The sequence below is a fragment of the Pan paniscus genome, chromosome 7 (genome assembly GCF_029289425.2).
Source record: "Pan paniscus chromosome 7, NHGRI_mPanPan1-v2.0_pri, whole genome shotgun sequence".
NCBI classification, from domain to species: domain Eukaryota; kingdom Metazoa; phylum Chordata; class Mammalia; order Primates; family Hominidae; genus Pan; species Pan paniscus.
The window spans coordinates 62,600,216-62,609,370 of record NC_073256.2 but is presented as its reverse complement, the minus strand read 5'-3'; the positions used below and the strand labels follow the sequence as shown (position 1 = coordinate 62,609,370).

The window sequence follows — 9,155 nt, the reverse complement described above, 5'->3', positions numbered from 1 at the left end:
TATCATTTAGCACAGTAATCTGAGTGCATAATATGTCATTTCATGCCGTTTGAGTTTCTTGAGTGTTTTCTTTAAATGTCTGCAGAGTTGCTGCCCCTTTCTTGAACTATGAGTACTGCAATCTTTTTAATTCTCGATGTGAGTAGAGCTTTTTGAGCTTTAAATCTAAGGGTAACTCAACAGGCCTGTTTGACATATGCCGTGAACATCAAGAAACCATCTTGCTGTGGAACCATAATTATTTTTCTTCTCCCTTTTTGAAAGATCTTTCCTTCTGATGCCAATTTTCTTCCTTGTTTACACAAGTTCAACAATTCGAAAGGAAAAGGCAATAGTAAGGGTTTCAAAATGGCAGAGAAATTTGAAAGTCTCATGAACATTCATGTTTTTGATCTGGGTTCCAGGTATATGGTCTTAAAACCATTGGGTTGTGGAGGCAATGGCTTGGTTTTTTTCTGCTATAGACAATGACTGTGACAAAAGAGTGGCCATCAAGAAAATGGTCCTTACCAATTCCCAGAATGTCAAACATGCTGTACGTAAAATCAAAATTATTAGAAGACTTGACCATGACAACACTGTGAAAGTGTTTGAAATTCTTGGTCCCAGGGGAAACAGACGATGTGGGCTCTCTTACAGAGCTGAACAGTGTTTACATTGCTCAGGAGTACATGGAGACAGACTTAGCTAATGTGCTGGAGCAGGGCACTTTACTGGAAGAGCATGCCAGGCTTTTCATGTATCAGCTGCTACGGGGGGTCAAGAATATTCACTCTGCAAATGTACTGCACAGAGATCTCAAACCAGTGAATCTTTTCATTAATACTGAAGACTTGGTGCTGAAGATATGTGACTTTGGTCTTGCACGGATTACGAATACTGATTATTCCCATAAGGGTCATCTTTCTGAAGGATTGGTTACTAAATGGTACAGATCTCCACGTCTTTTACTTTCTCCTAACAGTTATACTAAAGCCATTGACATGTGGGCTGCAGGCTGCATCTTTGCTGAAATGCTGACTGGTAAAATCCTTTTTGCAGGTGCACATGAACTTGAACAGATGCAACTGATTTTATAATCGATTCCTGTTGCACATTGAAGATCATCAGGAGCTTCTCAGTGTAATTCCAGTTTACATTAGAAATGACATGACTGAGCCACACAAACCTTTAACTCAGGTGTTTCCAGGAATTAGTCGAGAAGCACTGGATTTCCTGGAACAAATTTTTACATTTAGCTCCATGGATTGGTTAACAGCAGAAGAAGCTCTCTCCCATTCTTACATGAGCATATACTCTTTTCCAACGGATGAGCCAATTTCAAGCCATCCTTTTCGTATTGAAGATGAAGTTGATAATATTTTGCTTATGGATGAAACTCACAGTTACATTTATAACTGGGAAAGGTACCATGATAGTCAGCTTTCAGATTGTGATTGGCCTATACATAACAACTTTGATATTGATGAAGTTCAGCCTGATCCAAGAGCTCTGTCTGATGTCACTGATGAAAAAGAAGTACAAGTTGATCCCCGAAAATATTTGGATGGAGATTGGGAAAAGTATCTGGAGGACCTTACTTTTGATACCAATTATTCTACTGAGCCTTGTTGGCAGTACCAAGGATCATCATGAAAACAAATATTGTGATCTGGAGTGTAGCCATACTTGTAACTACAAAACGAGGTCATCATCATATTTAGATAACTTAGTTTGGAGAGGGAGTGAAGTTAACCATTACTATGAACTCAGGCTTGTTATAGATCTTTCCAATTGGAAAGAACAAAGCAAAGAAAAATCTGATAAGAAAGGCAAATCAAAATGTGAAAGGTATGGATTGGTTAAAGCCCAGATAGCACTAGAGGAAGCATCGTAGCAACTGGCTGGAAAAGAAAGAGAAAAGAATCAGGGGTTTGACTTTGATTCTTTTATTGCAGGAACTGTTCATCTTAGTTCCCAATATGAGCCTACTGATGTTGTTGATAAATGACTTGAATAGCTCAGTGTCCCAACTAGAATTGAAAAGTTTGATACCAAAGTCAGTAAGCCAAGAAAAACAGGAAAAAGGAATGGCAAATCTGGCTCAATTAGAAGCCTCGTACCAATCTTCTTGGGACAGCCAGTTTGTGAGTGGTGGGGAGGACTGTTTTCTCATAAATCAGTTTTGTGAGGTAAGGAAGGATGAACAAGTTGAGAAGGAAAACACTCACACCAGTTACTTGGACAAGTTCTTTAGCAGGAAAGAAGATCCTGAAATGCTAGAAACTGAGCCAGTAGAGGATGGGAAGCTTGGAGAGAGAGGAAATGAGGAAGGATTTCTGAACAACAGTGGGGAGTTCCTCTCTAACAAGCAGCTCGAGTCCATAGGCACCCCGCAGTTTCACAGTCCAGTTGGGTCACCACTTAAGTCAACACAGGCCACAGGAACACCTTCTGCTATGAAATCTTCCCCTCAAATTCCTCATCAAACATACAGCAACATTCTGAAACATCTGAGCTAAAACATTCAGCAGACATTTATCTTTGAATTCTTCATGAAATGGGCTTGTCTTTTTTTATTACTAGTGTTTAAGTCATTTTTTACTTGAATCCAGTGGTGTCATTTAGTAAGGATTTTATTAGTTCTTGGTTTTAAAATCCAGACTGTCTTTTTCTATAGGTGAGATAGTTTTCATTTTAACTGGCATGCCATTTGCACACAAAAATAAAGAATAGAGCAAAATAATGCAATGTAGAAGGAGACAAAAGGAATGCACTGAGACAAGTAAAGAACATTCTTTCATAGAACAGTGATCTGTTTTATAGGAAACAAATCTTGCCTTGAAATTTACACAGTGAGACTCTACATAATTGCATGAAAATGTCTATTTTTTCCTAAGACATTTTTCATTCATGAGTATTTTCAAGTTTTTCATACTATACACATTTCTTAAAACACATGATACCAGCAGCAACTGAAAATGAATGCCGAGTTTGGTACACATGTATTATCTACCTCAAGGTAACAAGAGTATGTGGCAGCACATATACCACCCACAGTGCTTCACAATATGCACTTCTATTTAGCCAGCATTTATTGTAATAAACTATTCTTAATAAGACTCATTTGTTGTTTATAAAAGTTCTGCATTACCGTGAAGTGTTAATACATCACATCTTATTTATTTTAGCAAATCAGTATATTTTCTGTATTTAATTATAAAAATTAACTTAGTTTTAAAAATTTATTTGCAAATACACTTTTTCCATTTGGCTCTATGGTTTGTTGCCTACCTAGCTGAATATATAATGTCAGCTTATCTTAAAGCTGTCCACGTACTTAATTTACTTAGGAGTTCATTTACTTAGGTGTTACACAGTAACGTGCTCACTGTGTATAGGAATTTGTATTCTGGAGGTGCTTGATCTATCTACAAAGAAAAATTAATTAGGAATTACTTTATTATGAAGTGCTCCTAGAAGTCTTAATTGTGTTTATTAAAAAAAAGAATGTTAGACTTGTGTGCATGGAAGTAATTAAGGTACATCATTGTTGTAGTTTAAAAGTTGTACGTGATAAGACATTTTGTTTTTACTGTATGTTTTTACTGAATGATCTATTCCACATCCCAAGGCAAGCATGAATAAAATTAGGTTAAATGTAGAAAAATAAAATAAAATAAACTTGGCCACTTGTCCTTCATGTTGTATCTGTTTGTGTTAAAAGAAAAAAATATTTATTAAACACCTACTTTCATTAGAAAACAATGTTAGATTTTCTTGGGAATGTGACTATGATCAAAGTATGGTCTTTATTCTTGAGAAACTTAAAATTTAATATCATCATAGTTTTCACTAAGCTATAAAGGGATCTTCCTTGTTTACCTATTGTCTTGGAAAACGTGTACATTAAACAGCAACTCTAGGTGAGGTTTCTAATTCTGTATTTTGTGCAAATGAAAAAGAAATCTCCATCAAATGTTATCTAAGAAATATTTATTTTTTATTTTTTAATTTTTGAGATGGAGTCTTGCTCTGCCTTCACCTAGGCTGGAGTGCAGTGGCACAATCTCGGCTCATTGCAAGCTCCGCCTCCCGGGTTCACGCCATTCTCCTGCCTCCAGCCTCCCGAGTAACTGGGACTACAGGCGCCCGCCGCCATGCCCGGCTAATTTTTTGCATTTTTAGTAGAGGCGGGGTTTCACCATGTTAGCCAGGATGGTCTCGATCTCCTGACCTCGTGATCCGCCCACCTCGGCCTCCCAAAGTGCTGGGATTACAAGCGTGAGCCACCGCGCCCGGCCAATATTTCTATAAAATGTTTAAGGATCTTACTCTGTGTAATGTTCTGCACAAGTCACCCTAGAAACTTTTGAAGGACACAGTCCCTGAATTAGATGAGTTTAAAATATCATGACAAGCAGAAAAGTTAGACCATTTTCTTCTCCCATTTTGGAGGAATGTCTTGTTTATATAAAATTAACTTTTTATCTGTTTCAAATGGTTTTAAACTAATAGAGAAATCAATTACATAAAAATAAAAATAAGATAATTGAAACTGTATAACAAGATCTTATTTTACGAGGAAAGCAAAACTTCTTAGAAACTAAAATAATTCTTTTTTTAAGAGGAAAAAATAGAGTATAAAAATCTCAATTAGAAAAGCAAATTACTTTCAGTGCCAGTATTCTCCTGGAATAAATATGGCATTAATAAACAATTCACAAGACTCTACTTGAAATTTTCATTTTGTTTACACTTTTTTGGCCAACAGCTTACTCAGTCCTGACTCTGTCCCATGTTATTATCTAAATGTACTACAGTGCAAGTGAAATCCCTTTAAATAAAGGAGATGGCTTAGAGACCATCATCGGATACACTCCAGATTGGCCCAGAGACGTACCCGCACATGCTTTGATAAGACGGTAAATGCCTTCCTGATTTTCAAAGTAATTCTATCAAGAAAATCACCTATATGCTGTTATGTAACAGCAATATTTTTTTGTTTTCACTTAAGTGGCCATTCTGAATGAAATGCCTGTTTTAGAATAATGAAAAGAGTAGAATTGGAATGTTTCTAACACAAAACAATGATAAATATTTGAGGTGATGGAAACCCCAATTATCCTGATTTGATCATTACACATTGTATGCTTGTATAAAAACATCACATGGATCCCATAATACATATGGATATACCTATTATGTTCCCAAAATAACTTGAAATAAAAATTTGTTTTAAGAAGGTAAACCTATGCGAGCTTCCTAAAAAATTTGGCTCAATTTTGAGTTATTAAATAAAAAGAAACTAAAGTTCTTAGAAACAATGTTGTGTCCTAGTATAAGGATATATTCTGGTTTTGGTTGTAGACGAGCCCCATCAAATTCAAATATGTCAGCCCCAGCTCATTCTGCCTGCACTTCCAATGCTGCAGACAAATAGACAATGCCTCTCACAGCATGAAGAGTTAACCACTAAATGACTTCCCCTATTACATCCATGTAAAGTTCATCAAGGCAACAATCCCACTTTTTCCTTGTTAATAGTTTACTATTACATGCATGCATTTTTTTTTGTTTTTGCTTGTGCAAAATATTTCTAACTATTGGCCTTAATTCTCTCTTGCATTTGTATTGAGATTAAGATTGCTATTATAGATCCATGCAAATTTTAACAATACATAAACATACCTAGAATACATATACACACACAAACACAAAAAGAATAACTGTAGACAAAATTATTTGCTTTCATATTTTTATTAATAGTTTTAAAACCATATAAAATTTAAATATTTTCAGCATCTATACCAAAGATAGCTGGTTAAAATACTATGATTAGAAAAACAATTAATAATAAAACAGTCAAGGATTAGAGATTTTATTACTGTTCTAAATCTTAATATTTTTCAAAATTTTGCTCTAATGGATCTGTTTTAAAATAAATATTCAATATGAAATGTAAATCATTCATTAATTAACTTTATTAAGTAAAATCATGCTTTTGGTAATGCATACTGTGTTAGTTCGTTTTGTGTTTCTGTAAAGGAATACCCAAGGCTGGGTAATTTATAAAGAAAAGAGGATTATTTGACTCACGGTTCTGCATGCTGAGCAAGCATGGTGCCAGCCTCTGCTTCTGGTGAGACCTCAGGACACATAACTGTAGCAGAAGGTGAAGGGCAAGCAGGTGTGTTATATGGTGAGAGAGGGAAAAAGAGGGAAAGGAGGAGGTGCCAGGCTCTTTTTAACAATCAGCTCTCACATGACTAATAGAGCAGGAACTCACTCATTATCCCAGAGATTGCACCAAGCCATTCATGAAAGATCCACCCCCATGACACAAACACCACCTGTGAGTGTCCATCTCCAACACTGGGGATCACATTTTGACATGAGATTTGGAGGGGGTGAACACCCAAACCATATCACATATTAATCTATCTCTTGACAGTTAAAAATCCAACTTTATAACCAAATAGTACTTTTCCAAGTGATAAGATATTCTAGAAAATAACCCTAGAAAGGAATAGAACTCTATTTTATTAATCAATAATTGTTTATTGAGCTGATTCATATAGCAATACGTATGTGATACTTGCTATATGTAAATTTGCATTATTGAATATCAGTGTGATTCGGCAACACATACTTCTTCCTCTATAAATTGACAATGAAGTAATTCCTAGAGGACAATACTGGTAATATTTCTTTGTATTCAGAACATCTCAATATTAAATTCTCTATATTGTGGTTGGCTCTTACTTAGACCTTTATACTATGTCAGCCACCCAGAGCTACATGCAATGAAAATAGAGAAAATTTCTTTCAAATCGATCTCCATTCTCTCCCTAACTGAATTTATGTACCCTCTCCTAACTCATTTGATAATAGCAGTTCTGTCAGAGACTGTAGTTGTTCACCAAAATGTATGCTGCTGTTCTTACTGAGCACAGATATAGACTACATTTGCCATGCTTCGTGAAAGTTGGGTGAGGCAAAGTGAGTAATTTAGGCAGCAGAATGTGAATGGCACTGGTATGTACCACTTGAGGGTGGGTCTTCCAGATAGCAGCATGCTTTCTCCATATTCAATTCCCTGTTTCTCTTAGCCAGGAAGGAAATGAGCAGAGTGATCTTGGAAGTTACCTCAAAAGTCATGTGCTAATGATTGCAGAGTTGCCAGGCCTGGGTACCTCAATAACCATCTGAGGCTAACTTCCTGTTTACTTGAAACAGCCTGACTGGTACATGACAGCAGAGGTGTTGGTGGGGGGGGACTTTTAATTGCTTGACTCACTAAATTATTGTTAGTTTTGTTATGGAGGCATAGTTACTCTAACTAATATAAACTGCCAAAGTCAGGTGTTACCATAATAAAAATGTGTGACATTTTTTAACAGTTGGGAAATAGATGGTAAAAAAAAATTATAACATTCTAACCTTTTTTATGACATCATAAATATTTTGATAAACTGGTTATGTAAGCTAAATTCGAAAGGACCCTATTTGCCTCTTATTTTCCTGTAAATGTCTGAAGGGCCTCTAGTGATAACCTGTTTCCTTTTGTGTTGCGGGAAGTCAGGGACCCCAAATGGAGGGACTGACTGAAGCCATGGCAGAAGAACATGGATTGTGAAGATTTCATGGACATTTATTAGTTCCCCAAATTAATACTTTCATAATTTCTTATGCCTGTCTTTACTGCAATCTCTAAACATAAATTGTGAAGATTTCATGGACACTTATCACTACCCCAATCAATACCCTTGTGATTTCCTATGCCTGTCTTTACTTTAATCTCTTAATCCTGTCAGCTGAGGAGGATGTATGTCACCTCAGGACCCTGTGATACTTGTGTTAACTGCACAAATTGTAGAGCATGTGTGTTTAAACAATATGAAATCTGGGCACCTTGAAAAAAGAACAGGATAACACCAATGTTTAGAGAACAAGAGAGATAACCTTAAACTCTGACCGCTGGTGAGCCAGGTGGAACAGAGCCATATTTCTCTTCTTTCAAAAGCAAATGGGAGAAATATCGCTGAATTCTTTTTCTCAGCAAGGAACATCCCTGGGAAAGAGAATACGTGCCTGGGGGTGGATCTCTGAACTGGCCCCCTTGGGTGTGGCCATCTTCTATGGTTGAAACTGTAGGGGTGAAATAAACCCCAGTCTCCCATAGCGCTCCCAGGATTATTAGGAAGAGGAAATTCCTGCCTAATAAATTTTGGTCAGACTGGTTGCTCTCAAAACCCTGTCTCCTGATAAGATGTTATCAATGACAACGGTGCCTGAAACTTCACGGGCAATTTTAATTTCACCCCGGTCCTGTGGTCCTGTGATCTCACCCTACCTCCATTTGCCTTGTGATATTCTATTACCTTGTGAAGTACGTGATTTCTGTGACCCACACCCTATTCGTACACTCCCTCCCCTTTTGAAAGTCCCTAATAAAAACTTGCTGGTTTTGCGGCTTGTGGGGCATCATGGAACCTACTGACATGTGATGTCTCCCCCGGCTTTAAAATTTATCTCTTTGGTACTCTGTCCCTTTATTTCTCAAACCAGCCAACGCTTAGGGAAAATAGAAAAGAACCTACGTGACTATTGGGGCAGGTTCCCCAATACTTTTGATATTAATAATTTGTTTCTTCTTTTTTCTTTGTAATCACTGCAAGAGGTTTGACAACATTATTGATCTTTACAAAGAACCAGCTTTTGGTTTCATAGATTTTCTTTATAGTATTTTATTGTTTTCGATTTCATTGATTGAAGTTGTTATCTTTATGATTTCTTTTTTCCTCCTGGTTTTAGATGTATTTTGCTCTTTTTTTCCAGTTTGTTGAGTTGGGAGCTTAGATTATTGATTTGAGGCCGCTCCCTTTTCTGATATATAGTTGTAGTGTTATAACTTCCTATTTCAGCAATGCGTAAGAAGTTTCCCACAAATGTTAAGTTGTATTTTCATTTTTAATTAGTTCAATGTATTTTTATTTTTGTTTGTTTGCTTAATTTTTAGAAAATTTCAACTTTTAATATAGATTGAAGGGTAAATGTGCAAATTGGTTAGATGGACATATTGCATGATGCAGAAGTTTAAGGTATAAATGCTCCCATCACCCAGGTAGTAAGCATAGTACCCAGCATGTAGTTTTTCAGCACACATTTCCCTC

At 36.4% G+C, this 9,155-nt stretch overlaps 1 pseudogene; it reads left to right on the top strand.

The window, feature by feature from the left end:
• The first annotated feature begins 247 nt into the window (after positions 1-247).
• Positions 248-2,528, top strand: LOC100983683 (mitogen-activated protein kinase 6-like; annotated as a pseudogene).
• Positions 2,529-9,155: the final 6,627 nt, after the last annotated feature.